The sequence below is a fragment of the Triturus cristatus genome, chromosome 11 (genome assembly GCF_964204655.1).
Source record: "Triturus cristatus chromosome 11, aTriCri1.1, whole genome shotgun sequence".
NCBI classification, from domain to species: domain Eukaryota; kingdom Metazoa; phylum Chordata; class Amphibia; order Caudata; family Salamandridae; genus Triturus; species Triturus cristatus.
Genome location: NC_140594.1, coordinates 170,560,550 through 170,581,330, shown reverse-complemented (window position 1 = coordinate 170,581,330; position 20,781 = coordinate 170,560,550). Strand labels below are relative to the sequence as shown.

Below are 20,781 nucleotides of genomic sequence, written 5' to 3'. Positions count from 1 at the left end.
TTGACGAGGGGACTGTGTCTGTGTACCCGAGCTGAGGCGGCACCCGTTTTCCGTTTTCGAATCGGACCCCGGACACTGGTGGGAGCACCGATCGAAGATTGCGGCCCTCTCCGCGCCGGCCCCCCGGATTGGAGTTGTGGGGCGATCCGGGGACAAAGCGAACAACAACGGCGGGCAGGGCTGGGCGACTCGCGTACCCCGCGCTTTCACTTTCGCTTTTGCGCCCTCCTTGCCCTCAAGCGAGGTAGGGTTGCGGAGCGGGGTGCGGTGGTGTGGCCTTGCCCTTGTGCCCGGCTGACCCGCCGGCTGTGAGCCGTCCTGCGGTGCAGTGGTCAACCCCCCCCCGGAACCCGTGAACTGGTTTATCGGCCCTTTCGAGGAGATTGGCACGACTTTGGGAGTGCGACATGTCCACAAAGCAAGATGGCGACCGGGCCAAGGTGAAATCGACCCGCCGCGGCCCGGCACATCAATCAAACAGTATGGACCGCTACACCCTCCAGAAGGGATCCCCAGAGGCACAGCGTACATCCCCCGCGGGCCCGGCTGAGGCATCTGCTCAGCCCGCGGATCTGACCCTCCGGGACGTCATGGGCGCCATTGCCGAAATGAAGGCCTCGGTGGACCAGCGCTTTGATACTCTGGCGCAGAAGATAGACTCGGCCCTGGTGGAGGTGGGCCTGGTGAGAGCCGACTTGTCTAAAACAAATGACCGGGTCGATTCCCTGGCCCACACCACCTTAAGTCTCACTACAGACGTGGCGGCCCTTCAAAAGGAGGTGCACCGGCTTGGCCTGGCGAGCGCCATGATGGACCGTCGATTGGAGGACGCCGAGGGTCGGGCCCGGAGGAACAACGTTCGTATTGTCGGGGTGCCGGAGGGACGGGAGGAGGAGGCGGCAGATTTGTTTGTGGAAGACCTGATCCTCACCCGTCTCCAGCCCCGGGGGCTGAGTAAACTTTTTGCGGTGGAACGTGCTCACAGGGTCCCCGGAGGAAGACCTAAGGTCGGAGCTCCGCCGCGGCCTCTCATTGCCCGGATTTTTAACTTTCGGGACAGAGACGCTATCTTGCAGACTTCCAGGCTACAGGGACCGGTCAAGCTTGATAATATGGACGTGAATTTCTACCCTGACTTTACTCCGACGGTCCAAAAGCAGAGACTGAGTTTTCTCGGAGTTAAACGTCGCCTACGGGACATGAACCTTAAGTACTCAATGCTTTTTCCAGCTAAGCTGAGGGTGGAGGTGGATGGTCGCACGCATTTTTTTGACCGTCCCGAGGCGGCTGGGGACTGGTTGGATACTCTGCCTGGGGACCGGGGCCGGGGGGGTGGGGGGGGTGCGGTTGGCGGGGAGGGCGCACCGGATCAGAACTGAGGGGTGAATAGTAGGCCTTGCTCTGGACAACATTTTGGTTACCATTCACTGATCGTGTATGTTCCCCTCCTATGGAGGTCGTACGGGGTCCGTTGGGGGCTTTCCCTCCTCCTCTGGGGGACTAGTTAGTTTTTCATCTATGGGGCGACAGGCACACTGCACTTTGGGGGGGCTGTCTGGGCTCATGCAGGGGTGCAGGGAGGGGGGAGTTCTGTTGGGATGGGTGGGTGGGGGTGGAGTGTTGTTTGTTTGCACCGCAAGGCGAACCCTTTACTGTGTTGTTGTTTTTGATATGCTCTTTGGGGGACGGTTGATGGCTTTCATGTATGATGGGGGGTAGGGACCTGACTGTGTTATCATGGAACGTTAATGGACTGGGGGATAGGATTAAGCGTGGTGTGGTCCTGCAGTATCTGAAACGAATTTCACCAGATGTGATCTTCCTGCAGGAGACACGCCTTATAGGTAATTCCTTTCATGCCATGAATCGGAGAGGCTATCGCTTGGTGGCCCATTCGGGCTTCACCTCGGGCTCGCGGGGGGTGGGCATCATGATTAAGAACTCGCTCCCATTGGAGATTGATGAGGTGCGCCATGATGAGAGGGGACGTTACACTGGCTTGGTGGGTAGAATGGAGGGCAGAGTGGTCGTTTTTGTATCGGTGTACGTTCCGCCGGGGTTGCAATCTACCACGTTTGCGGACCTGGGGCGCCTCCTCCTTGACCTCCCGGATGGGCTTTTGGTAGTTGGGGGGGACTTTAATGCGGTGGCTTCAGGATCTATGGATCGTCATCCCCCCAGGGACCTCCCCCGGGCACAGGCGTGGCTGTCCGGCCTCTTAGATGCACTAGGATTGGTGGATTGCTGGCGACTTAAGCATCCCGCTCAGCTGCAATACACCTTCCACTCGGGTGCCCATGGTAGCCTCTCGCGGCTTGATTATATCCTTGTTCCTGCGGCCTATGCTGGGAGGGTGGGAGAGGTGCGCCATTTAGCACGGGGTATTTCAGATCACTCCCCACTACTGCTGCATCTGGATGTCTTCCCGAGGGGGGAGGGCAGGGTGGCCCCAATTAATGCCTGGTACCTGCGCGACCCCACTATTCGAGCCGAATTGATCAAATCCTTGCAGCGGTACTTTGAGGAGAATGTGGGGTCTGTCCCTTCTGCCATCTCCCTTTGGGAGGCTTTTAAGGTAGTTCTTCGGGGGGAGGCCCTCTCCCTTATCTCCCAGGCCCGGAGGCGCGAGCGGGAGGAGGTAACCCGGGTGGAGGCCGAAATTACTGAACTAGAGGGTGCCCTGGGGAGCGGGGTGACGGATGCCACATTGCATGTTTTACACCTCAAGCAGGCGGCCTATAGGGCCCTCGTCACGGAGGCGGCCAGGGGCCTCAGTAGAGAGCAACAGGGGCGACTGTATGATGTGGGTGATAAGGCTGGTAAATTGATAGCGTGGTTGGATAAAAAGGAGAGAGCGAGTCGTGTGGTTCCGTTGATCGAGATGATGGATGGTGTATGTGTCACTGAGCCGGACGCCATTGTCTCCTGCTTCGCGGATTATTTCCGCGAGGTATATTCCCCGGTTTCTCCCTGCTCGGAGGAGGATTCCCATGCCCTGCTTCGGGACATCGCGCTGCCCTCCCTTTCGGTGGAGGACAGGGATTCGCTGGACGCTCCTCCCACCTCGGACGAAATTGCCCTTGCTATCCGCTCGGTCGCATCCGGCAAGGCCATGGGCCCCAATGGCATTCCTATCGAGCTGTACAAGCTGCGACCGGATGTGCTGGCGCCCCACCTGCGCGCGATGTTCCTGGCGGCCTGCTCGCGGGGTTCCCTTCCGCCGGACCAGCGTCTGGCCACGATCGTGGTGATCCACAAGGAGGGGAGACCCCGTGAGCGGGTCACATCCTATAGGCCTATCTCACTCTTGAATGCGGAGCCCAAAATCCTCGCCAAGGTGCTGGCCAACCGGCTGGTCGGCGTGGTGGGCGATTTGGTCCACCAAGACCAGTCCGGCTTCATACCCCATCGTAACACGGCCCTTAATCTGCGACGCTTGCACGGGGTGCTCGCGCGTGTCCCGTTCGTGCGGGAACCGGCCATCTTGGCGTCCTTGGATGCCACTATGGCGTTTGATACGCTTGAGTGGCCATACATTTGGGCGATGCTGGCGAAGTTTGGCTTCGGACCGGGCTTCATCAGCTGGGTCAAATTGTTGTATTCCGGCCCATTGGCGCAGGTGGTGGTGAATGGACGAGTTTCGGCCCCATTCGCACTGGGACGGGGTACGCGACAGGGCTGCCCCCTGTCGCCTCTCCTGTTTGCACTGGCCCTGGAGCCCCTGGCGGAGTGGCTGCGGTGGCACCCTTCCATCCGTGGTCTCCGTTGGACCCCCGAGCATGAAGACCGTGTGTCCCTCTACGCTGATGATATCCTTCTATATCTCGCCTCCCCGCGTAAATCACTGATCGTCCTAGTTGATGTTTTGCGCTCATTCGGTCGCAACTCAGGCCTCGTCATCAACTGGGCGAAATCCTGTGTATATGTGCTTGCCGGGGAGGCTCCGGACCTACCACGGGACTGTCCGATCCAGATCGCCTCCCAGGGGTTTCGGTACCTGGGTATATATATTACTCTGGACCCGGAGGCCCGCTACGAGCGGAATTTGCTGCCCCCCCTCCAGCGCTTGAAGGAGGACGTGGTGCGTTGGCGGCGTCTGCCGCTTTCGCCGCTTGGCCGAGCGGCCCTGTTTAAAATGATGTCGTTGCCGCGCTTTCTGTACGCTCTCCAGAACACGATGGATTTGGTTCCGGCGCGCTACTTCCGAGAGGTGGAGAGTTTGCAGCGTCGCCTGTTCTGGGACGGGAGGCCACGTATCGCATTGGCTAAATTGACGCTCCCGTGGTACGATGGGGGGGTTGCCCTCCCGGATATTAAACGGTATTACTGGGCCTCCCAGCTAGCTGCGATTAATCATGGCCTTTACGGGCCCGCCCTGAACCCGGCATTTGAAATGGACAAGATGCTCCTGCCCGGTGGCGACTACAATCGGGCGCTTTACTCTGGCGTGCCGGACCCTCGCCTGACGGGACCGACGCATGTCATGGTGCGTGTATGGCACGCGGCTAACGCAGCTATGGGGTGGAAGGACCGTTTGACCCGGGCGTCACCGCTATATGCATCGGCGAGGTTGGGCTCCTTGTGGACCTCGAAGGGCTTCGAGAAATGGGACGCGATCGGCATTAGCACAGTGGGAGATCTCTGGACGAGGGGGGGATTCAAAACTTTCGAGATGCTGCAGACGGAGTTTCAGTTGCAAGGCAGTGAGTACTTCCGGTACTTACAAGTCCGCCACGCGCTGGGCTCCGTCTTCCCGGATGTCGCGTCCATTCCGGAGTCTTCCCCCCTGGAGGACAGAGTGCTGGATGGCCACGTCCCAGACAGCACGATCTCCCTTATATACAAAAAACTGATTAACGACCGATCGGGCCTGCTGACTGGCCTCCGCGAGGCCTGGGTGGCCGACGGGCTGGAGTTGGACGACGAGGATTGGATGTCCGCGGTGGCTTCTCCGAAGGAGGTGGCCATCCCGGCTCGCCTTCGCTTTGTCCAGCTTAAGATCCTCCACCGGGTCTATGTGACGGGGCCAAGGCTTCTACGTATGGGCTTAGCTGAGGATGGACTGTGTAAGCGTGGCTGTGGTGCTTTGGCAACTTTCTTGCATATTCTGTGGGAATGTCCAAAGGTGGAGCGATTCTGGCGTGGTGTGCATGAGGTCCTGCGAGTGGTTACGCGTGTCGTGCTGTTGCCTGACGCGAGGAGATGCTTGCTGAATGTGTGGGAGCCAACTGACTACTCGGTTCCGCAGACGCGGTGGGTGACTCTGGGATACATGATCGCTAAGCGTGACATTGCTCAATTGTGGGGATCCCAGAGGCCTCCGGCGGTGTCGGCCTGGAAAGAACACATGGATTGGTGTATGTTTCGTGAAAAGGTGGTGTATGTTGCGAGGGGTAAGCCTGGGGCGTGGGTGAAAATCTGGGGCCCCTGGAACGCCTATCGCGGGGGTATTTGCGAGCCGCCGCTGCTGCCGGCTGCTTCGCCAGCTCCGTCCCCCTAGCCGACCCCCTCCCCCAGCCATGGGCGCGTGGTTCCCCAGTCCCTGATCTGTTCTCATTCCCCTCTTCAGAGTTTAGCGATTGGTTGGGGTTCCCCACTTAAGGAGCGCGTGCTGTCACTTGGGATTGCGGGTTGCCTTGCGGGTGTGGTTGTTTTTGTGTTGTTGTGTTTTGACAAAAGGAAACCGTATTGTTGGTTTGGAGTTTTGTGGCCTGCACTACTGATATCTCCTGATTCACCCTTTTTGCACCGCCGAGAGATTTTTCTGTATGTATGTCATATGCTACTGCTACTCTAGCGGCCGGCCAGACGGTTGTAGGCCCATACTTGTAACTATTTGAGATTGTAATAAACGGTTTCAAAAAAAAAAAAAAAAAAAAAAAAACCAATATCGATCAGCAATATATTGTTTCTACATATCAAATTCTACATTAAACTTAACTCCATAACGTTACTTACTGTGCTGTTTAAGGAGGAGAAACACAAATGCTGATAGCCGTAGGTAAATAAAAAAAATTCTCATATCTACTCCACTGGTTCCTTCAGGGGAAAGGGCAGGTTATTTAGGAATTTAACAAAGATACACTTGTTGAAGAATTAGCACCATCATGGTATCTTCACTGGTAGTCATAAACTTTAGAATGAAGTAGCAAACGTAACCTACAACTAAAGGAGGTGGGGGAAAAAATAAAGAAAAAAAATTAGAAACTAGGGACGTGTCAGCACCAGGAGCTTGGTGGATGACACTGTTGCAATCTGTGGTGTTGTCTCTATCCCAATTCTTCAGAAACACAAACCTGCTCACCCTCTTCCTGTGAGAGTGGTCTGATTAGCCAAACTCAGAGCATGCTGCACTTTCACTGGAGTGGTGAGGTGAGAGGACCTATAGAGGAACGGATCTTTGAAGCAAGACCTCTGACCTCCTGGTCAGGGTAACTGCTCTCCCCTCGCGCAGCTCCGTCCTTAAGGCACTGTCCCCAGCACCTTCTGGTCACCCATGTAGGTGTTCGAGGCACTCCTCCACCCGCAGGCTCCTGCCTGCGCCTCATCCCTGGTGGTCCAGTGGAAGAGCCTGCTCTTCTGCTGGTCCGCTCTGTTAGCTTTTTTCTGTTGCTGTTTTTCTGTCTCCATTCTGCTTCATTTTTCTATCATTGCCTTTTTTGCCTTGTTGCCTTTTTGCCTATTTTCTCTGTCTGCCCCTGTTTTCCTTTTCCCTCCTTCCCGCCGTTGCAGCCCCAGCGGACCCTCCACCTGTTTTCCCGCTCCCGCCTTCCAGCTGCTGTACCTCCCCCAACCCCTACTTAATGGCGGCCGCGCATAGTGGGCACGCCCCTGGCGCGCCAGAGGCAAGTCTGTCTTTGACCCGACTGCAACCTGCACCAGGGACCTTTGTGTCCCGACCCCCTGCTGCTGCGACCCCAACACTCTACACGCACTCAACTCTGGAAGCAACACCAACTGTCAGCTCTCGACTCGATACCGAGCAACTCCCAAGGCCCGTGCTCCTGCCGACATCGCACCTTCACCCACCTCTGACCCCACACAGCCACCGCCAAGCCACTGAACGCCAGCGCACACAAACCTCTGAGCTGCATCCTCCTCAATGTGCGCTCCCTGCACAGACACTCAGTAGGAGTTTGGGACCTCCTCAACACCCACTCGCCCGATGTCACCTTCCTCAAAGAGACCTGGACCAATGCCAGCTCTGCACCGGACATCGCAACCGTCATCCCCGACGGATACAAGATCCTGAGGAAAGACCGCCCCAACCGCCCCGGAGGAGGCCTCGCCATCGTTCACAAAAGCTCCCTCCGACTGACAACCTCCGACTCAGATGACGCCTCGCCCCCCCATGGAAACATTCACTTCCAGTTCCAGCCCAACCCCAGAACGACTCTCTGAGGAACACTCACGTACCACCCGGACCCGCTCCCTGTTCACCAACATAATTGCAGACTGTATCCCTCCCGCGCCCTCGCCTCCACGGACTACATACTGTTCGACGACCTGCACGTCCACCTAGACACCTCAGCGACCCCAACACCACCACCCTCCTAGAGAATCTTGCCAACATTGGACTGAAGCAACTCGTCTCCACCCCTACCCACATGGCAGGACACACTCCCAACCCCATCTTTGCCAGGGGAAACAATATATATATACCTCTCTGAACGGACCACTGCTGCATCCATTTCTCCTTCTCGACACCCACCGCACACAAGCCCACGCCTCCCCTACCATGCAGAAACTGGAGCAAGATCACTGAAGAACACCTCACCTCTGCCCTCAACTGCACTCCTCCCCCTACCACAACAGACGCCAACACTGCAGCCAACTACCTTCACCAATTGATCGTCAAGTGTGCCAACACTCTCGCCCCCTTTAGAACTCCGACAGACGACAATGCGAAAGCCACCTGGTTTACCATGGACCTCCAAGAAACCAAGCGCTCATGCCGACGACTAGAGAAAGCATGGAGAAACAGCAAAACCCCAGAAGCACGCACCGCCTACAGGGCCACCACCACGGCACACCACCAACTCATTAGATAAATGAAGAGAAGCGTCATTCAGGACAGAATCCTCTCCAACTCCCACAACTCCAGGGAACTCTTCACCATCGTACAAGAATTCACCAGACCCCACAGCGAAACCACCGACGTGCCTCCCTCCCAAGACCACTGCAACAAACTCAGCTCCTTCTTCGACCACAAGAAAAGGACGCTCTACGACAACTTCAACAACCAAGACCATGGCACCGACCCTACTCCTTCAACCAGCTATGCCACCCAGCCAACCCTCCTCACCTGGACCCCTGTCACCAGAGAAGACACCGCAAAGACTGAAAAGCATCCACTCCGGAGCTCCCACTGACCCCTGCCCACCACACATCTTCCACAGGGCCGCCTCCGCCATTGCACCAGAACTACGATGGACAATCAACTGCGCCATCGAAACAGCCACGTTACCCGACGGCTGGAAATGCACCGACGTCAAACCCCTCCTCAAGAAGCCCTCCGCAGACCTGACTGACCTCAAGAACTACAGGCCCATCACTCTTCTCCCCTTTGCTGCCAAAGTCATCGAGAAAGTCATCAACACCCAGCTAACGCACTTTATAGCAACCTACAACATCCTCGACTCAATCCAATCCGGTTTCTGCAGCAACCAAAGCACAGAGACCACCCTCATAGCCGCCGCCATCGGCACCCTCCTCGATCAAGGCCATGCTGCAACCCTCATACTACTAGACCTCACAGCAGCTTTCGACACCGTCTCCCACCGCAAACTACCCGCCAGTATCCAGGGAACTTCCTTAGACTGGATTTAGTCCTTTCTGTCAGGCAGAACACAAAGAATAAGACTCCTGCCCTTCCTCTCCGAACCCACTGAGATCAGATGGGGAGTACCCCAAGGATCCTCTCTCAGCTCCACGCTCTTCAACATCTACATGGCCCCCCTCGCAACCATCGTCAGAAAACACAGACTCAACATAATATCCTACGCCGACGACACCCAGCTCATCCTCTCCCTCACCAAGGAACCCAACATCACCAGGCACAATTTCCAGAAAGGAATGAAGGACACCGCATCCTGGATGAGCAGCAGCTGCCTGAAGCTCAAATCTGAAAAAATGGGTCCTCACGCTCGGATCCACTCCCTCCGCATGGGACAACACCTGGTGGCCCCCTGCCCTCGTAAATCCACCCAAACCCACAAACCACGCCCGCAACCTCGGCATCATACTTGACTCTTCACTTACCATGAACCGCCAGATCAACACTGTCCTCCACATGCTTCAACAGGCTTTGCAAGACCTTAAAATGGATTCCCCCCGACTCCTGGAAGACCGTCACTCACGCACTCATCACCAGCAGGCTGGACTACGGAAACGCACTCTACACCGGAGTCAGCAAAACCCTCCTTCGCAAACTCAAGACCGTCCAGAACACCGCAGCTAGACTCGTCCTCAGTATCGCTCGACAACCTTACCCAGTACCTCCCCGGTCTCCACTGCCTCCCTGTCAAAAAGAGAGTAACCTTCAAACTGCTCACTCACGCCTTCAAAGCCCTCCAGAAGACCGGACCCCCAATACCTCAACGAAAGAATCTCCTTCAACGCCCCCAAGAGAAACCTCGGCTCCGCTGACCTAGCCCTGGCCAAGGTCCCCCGCTACCACAGAGACAGAACGGGGGGCAGATCCTTCTCCTACATCACGGCCAAGATCTGGAACAAACTCCCCCTCAGCATCAGACGAAGTCCTACACTGCAAATATTCAGAAAGGACCTCAAGACCTGGCTCTTCGGAGGACCTCAGAAATGCCAGAACCCAGCGCCTTGAGACCCTCACAGGTGAGTAGTGCGATTTATAAATCCCTGATTGATTGATTGTAAACCTGAACATGGGACAGTTGATATAGTGGCTCACCACTTGACAAGACCCTGTCTAGAGACTGAGCAAGGCCTCCAACTTCTGTGGGTCTTAAGTAAGCCACATACATCATTTGAGTAGTCAAAGATATGGAACAGAGGCTTCGAAGCCAAGGGAGTCAATCAGGCTGACTTGGCAAGTGGCAAGAGGGCTGAGATGGTGTTGCTAGAGATCCTCCACAAGAAAGTGGAAGGCACTGAAACAAAAGTAACAGTGGCAGAGAGCAGACTGGATGCCATGTCACCCAGGTTGTCAAGGATAGAGCTGATCACAGAGGCTCTAGGGAGGAAAATGGGGTCTCTGAAATCTTCACATACCAAATAGTAAGAGATCAACGACACCCAGCCAATTCCCAGTACCGTCACTTCTATTATCAATCTTACAGACTACTTGGAGTGACTTAAAAACATTAAGTGGATGGTCAATATTAGTTAAGTTGCTCTGTATGGGACATAAGAATTAATTTGGAAGTAGATGGACCTAGGAGCGATGTCCAACCTGCTCCAGAAAGAAGTGCCATACAGCTGTCCACAATGGGTACGTGTGGCATTTGGTTCGAACAGAGGACTCTGTTGTTCACCTTGAAGGAAGAAAGTCATTTGTTATTGAGATTTGCACCTGGAAATGACAAGGTGATGCGCAAGGGTAAGACATACTTGTTCTTCCCAGATGTCATTCCTGCTACCTTCACTGAGAGTAAAGAACTGCCGACTTTGAGGAAGGAGTTCTTGTAACAGGAGCCCAAGCCAGTCTGCTTTTTCATCCTATTTAAAATTAGTTTTTTGTGGAAAGGTCTTCATATTCGGCCAGATTGGTGCAGTTACTACGCATTTGTAGTTTGGAAGAGCCAAAACTGGGAACACGGAATGAACATACTGCTGCAATCTGCTCATAATAAACAGTCATTTTGATTGGTGACTCCTCCTCCCTTACCACTATTACTGCGTTGGTTGCCATGGTGCTGTTACTCTATGTTTCCCTTTTGCTTGGGTGTTATTTGATGTTTAGTGCTTTTCAGATTTTGATTTTCCTATTGTAAGGGGTCCAAACTCTCAGCATGTGATGCGCAGTTGCCTAATGCGACAGGGCTGCATACTGAAATTGTAGTTGACATATGGCTACTTGGCAGATAAGCAACTGGCTGGTTCCCAGCCTGACCAATATTTCGGAAGCAGGTTAGGAACAGGTTGTCATACATGCCGTAAAAAAACAACATAATTGTATTAGTAAGATAAGTCAGAGACACGCATTTCCTAAATAACTATATTGCTAAAATTAATAACTAATACCACATTTGCGCATTCTATTTCCATTCTTTCATACATGGACTATTACAATTCCTTAACAGTATGGAAACCAAACACTCAGAAAAGGTCGGAACGAGGTAACCGACAGGTGGTTCACTTGTGCTGCAGATCTGCAGAATGTCTAGAACTTGAAAGTGACACTGGCATTGCCAAAGTAATTTGCTCTCCTCTTGGGTCAGGAAAACTGTCAAACCAGTTGACCTTCCTTTAATTCTAATCATCAACGCAACTGGGTAAGAAAATGCTCACAACATGAACAAAATTTCAACAGAAACAATGGTTAGTGAGTTAAAAGGCTAAAAATGTCATACAGTGACTGGACGCTCTGCTTCCATGAACTGTATAAAAGCTGTACAGTGCCAAAGGAAATTAAAGGGTTATTCGGTGCCCAACAATAAATAAATAGCTTATTTAACGGCCCATACTCCATGGTTTAAATGTCCACACACACTGCGGCTGCAGAAGAGCAAATAATCATTTCATGGCACCTATCCTACCACCCCGACCAGAGACGGCAGTGAAAAGTGGCCCATACAAATCCTGGAGTAAATACCAGAGAAAAGGAGGCTGCATTAACAAAAGTTATGGGTCACGGTGCGTGTTCTCAAAGCAACCTACAGCCAGGGACCTATTTTCCGTCTTGCCAAGGGTATTGTCTTTATGCATTTAATACATTGGGCCTGGATTCTGTTCTGTTTGTCCTACCTTATCCTATGCGATTTGTCCCATATGACAGACAACGCAAGAGAACTAGAGGGAATTTATTCCTTCAATCGTATCTCGCTCAGGGTTACATAATACACTGTGATGTAAGGATTTAGCCAAAGTCTGTCTGAAAGTAAGTGTGAGAAGCTGGCCTGGTATATGATGTACACTTATGTATGTGGACACCTTGCACCAGTCCAGACAACCCCTAGGGGGATTTAAGAGGTCTTAGACAACATTAGAAAGCTCTCTAAGGGGTAGCTGTGGAGAGCAGCCTTCAGGCTTAGTCCAAAAGGAGTGTAAAGCAGCTTGTTTTACCAGAATGCAATCTTATAGTATAGATTAAGTGAAAAAGAACCACACCAAGTATTTATAAAAAATATGTATTTATTCTACAATACTCTCTAGAATGTTCAAGTATCTCCGACACGGAGATAAACACAATGCACACAATACTTCAGTTAGAAATGCAATAAATAGCACGATATACACAGTGGACCCCATGGGGGGAACAAACCATATCTTAAGAAAGTGGTATAAGAACCACGACTCGAGTCAGGAGGATGTCGAGAGGACGTAGAATCGCTGGGGACCCACTGAACCACCCAAGGTAAGTAGATAGAGCCCCATGGAGTGCATGTGCAGTGTGAGTACACGACTGCGTGCTCTGTACAATTCTATGTGTAAGTCACGGTTGGATTTTTAAAGATTAGGGACCCTTCCCATCGGACCCTAAAGAAACCCTTTGGAAGTTAGAAGGTTGGGGAGCCATCCCACCCGTGGAAACCCTAGTACCCACATTACCTACACCAGGGACGCCGGGTGCATATGGGTGAAGTGGTGTCAGAAACCGATGTCGATTCCAATGGAGGACTTCAAGAAAGTGCTGCTGCTGGAAGGGGAGAAAGTGTCCGTGGGAATCCAAACGTGGATTCTTGAAAAGGAGTACCTGAAAACAGAAGGGACAGAGTTTATGTCACTCGAGAGTGACCAGGAGCCCGGGAAGACGAATGCTCTCCGATGTCAGGTGCTTCAGGTGAGATGATGATAACCTTGACTCTGCAGCTGCGAGGACCAGGCGACAATGAGGACGACCAGGACCCGCATACGAGCTGTTCCACGAAGGATGTCGAGTGCTGAGGGGTCGTGTCCGGCGGGAGCACCAACAAGCTTTGGCAAAGGCAACCCACGCAGGAAGTCAAGAAGGTGCGAAGTGGGGACCAGCCAGGTCCAGGAGACTCACCACTTGCAGGGGAGTCAGGGCAGGCAAAAAGCAATAAGGGAAGCCCAAATGAAACAAAAGTGACCCTCAAATGGACCCACAGGCTGGAGGCACTGGAGTCGCAAGAGGACCTCGAGCAGCTCACCAATAGGAGAAGGCCACGGTGCCCACGAGGCGGTGTGGCTGGAGATCTTGGTGAAAGAAGCTGCCGGAGATTGGGGCTACTTGAAGCCCAATGCACTTGTCGCAAAGTTGCCAACAAGCATTTGCACTTGCAAAAGTACGCAGTGCACAGGGGTTCGGGTAATGCAGCCCCCACGAGGGATTGTGACCTCCAACTCGGGCAGAGGACAGCTCAGGGCTCGAGGGACGTAGAAACCCACCACCTGTGCTGTTGAACCCTTCGGAGTCCGCAGCAGCTAGGGATCAGCAGACTGGTCAGCAGTGTTGAGGTGCCTGCGAATGCAGGGAAGTGACTCCTTCACCTCAAGTGAGATTTCCTTCAAGTGTCTTTGATGCTCCACAGGTCCTGCACGGATCCTGTATGGTGCACAGGCATAGATGATGTAGCAGACGGAAAGGGAAACGAAGTCAGGCCCAAACGAAGTCCAGAGTGCCCAGACGGTAGAAGTGGAGTAGTTTCAGTTCTGAATCTTATCCCCCAACGAATCTTGGAACCTACACCCAGGTAAGCCCTTAAGTACCCTAGGGAAAGGGTTGGGAAGATTCAGGGGACCCTCCCAGGGGAGGGTCTGGACAGGGGTGAGGTTACTCCCATGTCCTTTGTCCAGTTTCACGCCAGAGTGGGAGCCAAGGGCTCCCAGAACTGGTCTGAACTGTAATATGCACAGGGACACCAAATGTGCCCCTCATGCAGACTTTCTGGTGCTGGCAAGCGCACACTAAATCCTGTCTGGGAGTTGGTCACACCTCCCTGTGACAGGATGCCTATTGTTCCACCTTCCTCTGCTTGAGCTTGGTTCAGCAGCAGGAGGGCAGAAATGTGTCTCTGGTCAGCAGCAACCATCTTGCGCTGTCCGGGGCTAGAAGGTTGGCACCAAGAACACGGAGAGCCTAACGGAGGGCTCTGCCAGAGCTTGGAATCAGACCTCCCACACCGTTTACAGTGTGGGGGTATGATTCCAACATGTTTGATACCAAACTTGATAGGATTTGTTGCAGCCGTTTTCGAGATGGTCATTGCGTAATTACGCAGTGCTCATCTATATAGTATATTGTATTGTAATTGCATTTGTATAGCGCTTACTACCCCTGACGAGGCGTCGAAGCACTTTTTCCGGCGAGTAGCCACGCTACTCCGGGACCCATAGGAGATTAGTGTTGAATTAGTATAGTGAAACGGGCAAGTACATTTTAAGTGGTGGATAGGTTAGTCAGTTATTTGGATTCAGAAAGATAGCAGAAGGATAGAAGAGGAAAAAAGGTTTGTATTTATATAGTGCTTGTTACCCCTGATGGGGTGTTGAAGCACGCTACTCTAGAAACCCATAAAGGATTAGTGGTGAATTAGTATGGCAAAATATGAAAGTAATTTGAGTGGTGGATATTAGTTTGTTATTTGGAGTGAGAAGGATAGCAGAGGGATAGAAGGGGAAGAAAGGTTTGCATTCATATAGCACCTGTTACTCCTGATGGGTGTGGAAGCACTTTTCTGGCGAGTAGCACGCTACTCCGGAACCCATAAAAGATTAGTGTTGAAAATTAGTATAGTGAAATATGAAGTAAATTGAGTGGTGGATATGTTATTCAGTTATTTGGATAGAGATGGGTAGGTGGCGGGATAGAAGAGGGAAAGAGGTTTGTATTTATATAGTGCTTGCTACCCCTGATGGGGTTTTGAAGCACTTTTTTGGTGAGTAGCACGCTAATACGGAACCCATAAGGATTAGAGTTGAATTAGTATGGTGAAACATGAAATTAATTTGAGTGGTGGATATGTTAGTCAGTTATTTGGATTGAGAAGGGTTGGGGAGGGGTTGAAAGGGGGAAAAAGGTCTGCATGTATATAGCGCTTGTAACCCTGATGGGGTGCTAAAACGCTTTATTGGTGAGTAGCATGCTACTCTGGAACCCATGAAGGATTAGTGGTGAGTTAGTATAGTGGAATATGGAATTTGAGCAGTGAACATGTTAGTCTGTTATTTTGATTGAAAAGGATAGTGGAGGGATAGATGAGTGAAGGACTGTTTTTTTTTTTTCTTAACATTTTTATTTCTTTTTTAGGTTATAGCAGTAGGAGGAGGTACCGGGGACATGGAGAGCCTAACGGCGGGCTCTTCCAGTGCTTTGAATCGTACCTCCCACAACGTTTACGGTGTGGGGGTATGATTCCAACATGATTGATACCAAACATGATAGGATTCGTTGCAGCCAGTTTTGAGATGGTCATCGCGTAATTACGCGGTGCCCCTCTATATGGTATATGGCTACTTCACTGACAACCCGGAAGAATGGACTCCGTAGGCTGCAGGGGTGTCCTGCTCATGCACCCTCTCACATAGAACCAAGCACCCTGTCTTCAGGATTGCAAAGGCCTGCTATAGGGGCGACTTATAGGTTTTAAGTGCAGTGATCTTTAGATATAGTAAACCTATATCTTTAGTAAGTGGTGAATGCACCAACATACACAGGCTACAATGGCAGGCCTGTAGATCCATTTTGAATGGTCTCTCATGGGTGGCAAAATACATGCTTCAGCCCATGGAAGACCTCTGGGGTACCTATGCCCTGGATACCTGGGTACCATACACTAGGGACTGACAAGGGTGCCCCAGTATCCAATCTGGGATATACCCAAGTACTCAACACAACCATTTAGTGAGAAAGCATATAGGCTGGGGTCCTGATTAGCAGGATCCCAGTCAGACTAGTCAAAACATAGCTTAGTACCAGGCAAAAAGTGGGGGTAACCATGCAGAAGGATCCTAACTTCCTACAGTAAGGGTTTTGCTCCACTTTTTCTCTAATGGGTCGCACATCCATCTCTGCTAGTACGGGGAGAACAGGGTCACACTTCAAAATACCTAACGATCTGCTTCCTGCATAACTTATTGGATCTGTTTTCCAATATTCCCAGAGATGAGCCTATTATGGTGCCACGGTCAAACCCTTTCTATGATATACGCAGAGGGATTCTACCAGCACCATACCATGAACACCAGTTCTTGGTTTGCAATAGTAACCATCTTGCACCAGGGTATAGCCTACCAAGGTGAACTATGGCTGTTTATTTGACCGAGCCTTATCAAGGCCTCTAGAATTTCCGGCATTGCTAAATTAACCAGGACACTGTCATCTGTGAAGAACAGTACTAACATTTCATCTCACTCATCTGCGGTACATACAAAGTTCCTCCCCAAAGTTACTCAGACTTCCTTATTTAAAACGAGAAGGGACAGCCCTTGCAACTGTAAATGGCTCAGCTGCATACTTCACTGACACTACAAAGTGGAGGAATTACAGTCAGAATAAGCATTGGCATAGCCAATAGGTCTCGCCTTTGGGACCTTATAAGTGTTTAGTTATCCAACACAATATCCTTTGTGCAACAACATCAACTGTTGCATGGCTAAACACTTATAAGGTCCCAAATGCGAGCACTATTGTCTATGCCAATGCTTGTTTCAGATGCAGGCAACATCACTGGCATATATGACAATATTTTAGAGCAGGCAAGTGGAAGATTTTTTTAAAATAGTCGGGAGAATCTATTATATTCCACCCTGACATATTGAAGCAGAGGCAATCTGCCTGAATCAGGGCTACTGGTATGTATGATGACAAGCAGCATTTCATTTTTTGCAGTTTAATACAAAAGCAGAGTTCTAAACTCTAGCAAACAAAAGTTTGCACTTTGTAAAACTGCCAAAAATAAAAAGTCGAGGCCTGTCACATGCTGTAATGACCCCCTCCAAGAAATTAATGACAAAGCGTTAGCCTTTGATATCTGGGGGTAATTCTTGGAGGGGGAGATTGGAGTGTGCGTGACAGGCATCAACATTTTATTTTTGGCAGTTTTACAAAACTCTGAATCGGGTTTCTCCCGCTTGAAACGGGAGGTGTGAAACTAGCCCTAAAACAGGTAGTCTCCCGCTTGAATCGGGAGGGTTGAGATCATTGGGTATGACAAGAAAATGGTGTAAGCGAAGGTCATACACCTATCAGACTCTATAAGACTGCAATTTAAGTAAGCATATTTTTCATTCTGCTAAAAAATACATATCCTCTGGTAGCAGTACCTTTCAGAAGTTTCAGAAGTTACACGTTTTTATCTGCAAAAAGTAATGGACGATGTGTTTCGAGTATTTGGAAAAATCTGCATTCTCTCAGTTTCTAGTGCATCTTTCATAAATCAATTGGTACCTGTCTGGCAGCTGTGAGAGTACCGTCCACATCAAAGAGACACAAGACGCCATTCCAGGGACTACGGAGATCAGCTGCTGCAGAGAATTCTTTACAACTGGAAACTAATGAATGGCATAACTCAACTAGTATTGAACAGTCAGCTGAGCAGACACACCTCCCCGGCGGTTTGGTGGGGACTATAGTTCTACAACCCACTAGGAATACAATACGAAATGGCAATAGTATGGGAGTGAACTACAAATCCCGAAAGCTAAAGAAAAACTTCCCCGCTGGTATCAAAAGTGTGTCAGTCAGTAGCAGGGAAAGACCTGTCCCGGAAGTTTAAACATAAAAGTAGGACATACATTGCAGGAGCGGAAGTTGAGATTGGTTATAGACAGACGAAAAAATAGAGATTCATTTTATCATTAAAATTGGAAAAGAGCTGTAGTTTTCTCCTATTTTCAAATATAAATCCCAAATTAGAATCAATCTCTGCAGTGCCCTCTGACATTATTTGATAAGATTTCTTGATCTTTCGGTAAGTATGTGCGTTAACAGCGGTATCACCAGTCGCATAACACATCAGCTTGAACTAGGATATGAATGTTCCAGCAAACTTGGCAGTTGCATATCACTGATTCTACTATCTCCATCTATTCTGTGATGAACTGACCATATATACTATTTCAAGATGGCCACCTAGCCATTTGGAGTTGCATAGCGATTCCCAGCCCAACATTTCAAACTAAGTCAAACATTGTCCATAATGGTAGTTTTACCACAAAAATAACTCCATATGATGATGTCTTTTTGGTATTAACTCTTATTGAACCAGCAAGGTATACGTGGGAAACACTGTTCTTACTTCAAACTTCAAAACAAACTTTATTCGGCTGAAAGCAAACAACCATAAAAGCGCGAAACATTACAGTTTACAGAGAAAGAATAAAAACAGAATACCCAGCACATATTAAAAGCAGCGAGCTATAAACAAACTTGCCACGATACGAGAACATCTCTAGCAAACCTTTCCCTCTTGTAAAAGTACATATAACTCATCAACCAGATTTCAGCACAAAAAAAGGAAAATATACGGCCATTGTTGGAGTAGACGGGATAGGAGATAACTACAAATTCTGCCTATGCCTTATGACTAATTTCAAAAAAGTAACTATCAGTTTGGCAAATAACTCGGCGTCCAAATATTGAAGGGCCAGAAAAGCGGGACGGCACATGCGGAAGCCCCAAATCTTTAGAATCGGGATAAGCCAATGTTTCCTCAAGTCCTGATAGAATTTACAAAACAATACTATGTGTATCGTGGATTGAGGAGAGCTCTTGTCACAAGGGCAAAGTTGGAGTGATTTTTCCCAAGTATTGGATTTTGGAAAAGTGACCAAATGATGGAAAATATTTAGTCTAAATTTTGTTAAGAGAAGTCTCTCAAAATCCGTAAAATTAAAAGTTAGATAGGGCTGAATTGACAGGGTCGTTTGGACCAGCAACGAATGTTGTACGGTCGGTTTGTGGAGCTCACTAATCATTCTCAAAGATTCTAAGTGGGCCATACATAGCTTTTTAAATTGTTTCCTCGGTATTTCGACTATTGTCAAGGGAAAATAAAAGAACCGTGCCATGCCCAAGTCGCCGAGGAATCTCGTTATATAAGAGATCCATCCGATCTTATATGCACGGTCTAAAGCTATGCAATCCTTAATGAACCCTTGGAAGAGAGTAGTGGCATTAGATGTCCAAATGCGGTGCCATAATAATAGGGGTTGAATCCTAATCAGGTCTGTAAGGTAATGCAGACCCAATTCTAAGTGGCAAACATAGGTCGACGTGGACCGCGGGACGGCCAGAAGGAATCTTAAAAAGCTGTTCTCCACCCTTTGGACCTCCTCGACTTTGGCATAGCCCCAAACACCAGCCCCGTAAATAACACTACCTATGCATTTTGCCCTGTAAATCTCCAAGAGTTCAACCGTGGGTCGTCTGCCTAGCTTGTTAGCACTGTTCTTACTTCATATTGCACTGTGCACAGAGAAGCTGATCCCGTTTGCAAATGGCGCCCAGAGAGACTACTGTTAGTACTGTACCGATCACACCACGGTCACTGACTCTTTCCATGGAGGAACCAGGAGCGGGAGAAAGTGTCACAAGAGCAGATAGATGCACAGAAGGAGAGACATTATTAAATGAACAGGCAAAACCCTACAACTAAATGAAGGAGCTAATAATTACACATTGGCCTTTGACCTCTTCAGACGAACGTGTGCGCATCTCTGCGAGTTTTAGAGTCGCTTTTCAATAACGAGTGAATGTAGTTGCAAGAGTCCGCAATATGACTCTTGAGAGTGCATTATGTGAGCCTTTGCAAACCATTACAGGTTAATGTGCCTACGTTGTCTTTCTGTAAACACCGAGACCGTTTACAAATTGGTTAAACCCCTGTACGAAGAACATGGATAACATGAAGTATGTAAGGGCTGTAATGCAATATCTGCGGCAATGAGCGCGAGTCATGGTAGGTGTTTGAACAAGCAAACGCAGAACTCTCGTTTAAAAAAAAATAATTATGAGCGATATCAAATTAGCATAGTTGATGAGTTGCCTCTACACACAGGTATGAAAGAATTTAAGGTTTATACCCCCCAAGGAAGGACTAAAACTTTCCATTTCACCTGTCCCACCTCACTGCCTAACACTCAATTCACGATATAGGAAAGTTCTTGCATGCACCTGTAATCCATCATGTGAGGCACATGTTCCTGTGGCTATGCAGGGAACAGTACCTGCGTATGCCAATAAATGACCAGGTAAGGTGTCCCTTGCTGTTTTGCAGGCGCTGCCATCGCTTCCGGACGTTCACACTGGCTGTGACTGTCTGCTGTCCCAGCTAGGCAGCAGCAATGTAGGAGGCAAAGTTGGGATGGCTGGGGGCAGAAGGCTGACTTGCAAGTTACGGCAGCAAGAACACCATCACTGAAGCAGTGATTATCTCCTCAGAAAGCGAATCCATTCTGCTTTTCCCCAGGAGTGGTCTGCGGACTACAACTCAGAGATATTAAAGACGCTGTCACTTATAGTACAGGAGGGCTTGGAGGCGAATGCTGAGGTGCTGCACCTATGTGTCAGAGGGGAGGTGGTGCAGATACGCAGGTTCTGGTGGGTGCCTTACTGTGAGAGAAGAGCTGTTCCAACTGTGTGTATGGTGAGAAGCAAGAGTCCCCGCCAAGCGCTCCTAG

General features: G+C 50.2%; 1 protein-coding gene across 2 annotated transcripts in view; it reads right to left on the bottom strand.

Annotated features, from left to right (window-relative positions):
• The window catches only part of IFT81 (intraflagellar transport 81), an 872,384-nt gene that overhangs the window by 79,980 nt on the left and 771,623 nt on the right, over positions 1 to 20,781 (bottom strand). The gene's annotated exons all lie outside the window — the stretch shown is intronic.